We start from the raw sequence: 1,018 nt of genomic DNA on the forward strand, positions 1-1,018 counted from the left end.
ACTCAATTTTTTTATTATTTTAAAATTAATTTATAAGTTTAAAAATTTATTTATAAGTGTGAGAGTGGGGTTGAAGCCTAAACTAACAACTCGTTAATCAAATTAACAAATACCAATTAAACAATATTCTTATTTATTTATTTATAAATCAATATAAATTTGGATAATTCATGTTAATCATCCATAATGAAATGTGTTATTATATTACACCTTGACAAAATATTCAACATTCTTTCATAAATATGAAAATACAAAAGAAAATTAATAGAAATGAGATAATAAGTAAAGAGATGAAAAAATACTAATAAAAATAATAGAATAAAATATAAATGAAAATTAGAAAATATATAATTTAGATTTGGAATATGAAACTGAAAGAGGACAGAAAAAAGTTTTTTTTTTAAAAACAATAAAAAGATAAAGGAGAAGTGGGGGAAAATAGAAAGAGAAAAATTATAGAAAAGAAAAAGAGTAATATAAAAAGAACCAACTTAACTGTAGCAAAATTATTAAAAATATCCGACCTACCGGATTCGAACCAGTGACCTAAGGATTACAGCACCAACTACAGTCCTCCGCTCTACCAACTGAGCTAAGGTCGGTTGTTGGTTTATCGTCTCTTAGTATTTTATATAAGACAAACAATATCAATGTAGTGATTCCCTTCTCATGCATTTTGTTTCGATTTTGAAACATTTTAAATATTAACTTGCAATTCGTTATTTAGTGGTATTACATTTATTGCAGGATTATTTTATTCTTCTTTGATTCTACATTTTTAAAGCAAAAATCTAAATCCATTTAAATAATCATAAGACTAAAACCACTCATTAATTATCACGGGTCCTTCAAAATTAACAACTGTTTGTTATAATTTATATATGCAGAAAAAAGTTACAGTTTGTTAATCGTTATCAAGCGTTTCTCACATGACAGCAGTATCATAGAGTTAAGAAGAGTGATCCCAGATTAACTATTTAAATTTCTATCCATTAATCAATTCAAATAGCTTTTGATT

At 25.0% G+C, this 1,018-nt stretch overlaps 1 non-coding gene across 1 annotated transcript; it reads right to left on the bottom strand.

The window, feature by feature from the left end:
• Positions 1-518: 518 nt before the first annotated feature.
• On the bottom strand, positions 519-602 carry TRNAY-GUA (transfer RNA tyrosine (anticodon GUA)). Its single transcript is given in 2 exon segments — positions 519-554; positions 566-602. It is a non-coding gene; the product is annotated as a tRNA-Tyr (tRNA).
• Positions 603-1,018: the final 416 nt, after the last annotated feature.

Source organism: Vicia villosa, linkage group LG3, assembly GCF_029867415.1.
Source record: "Vicia villosa cultivar HV-30 ecotype Madison, WI linkage group LG3, Vvil1.0, whole genome shotgun sequence".
NCBI classification, from domain to species: Eukaryota; Viridiplantae; Streptophyta; class Magnoliopsida; order Fabales; family Fabaceae; genus Vicia; species Vicia villosa.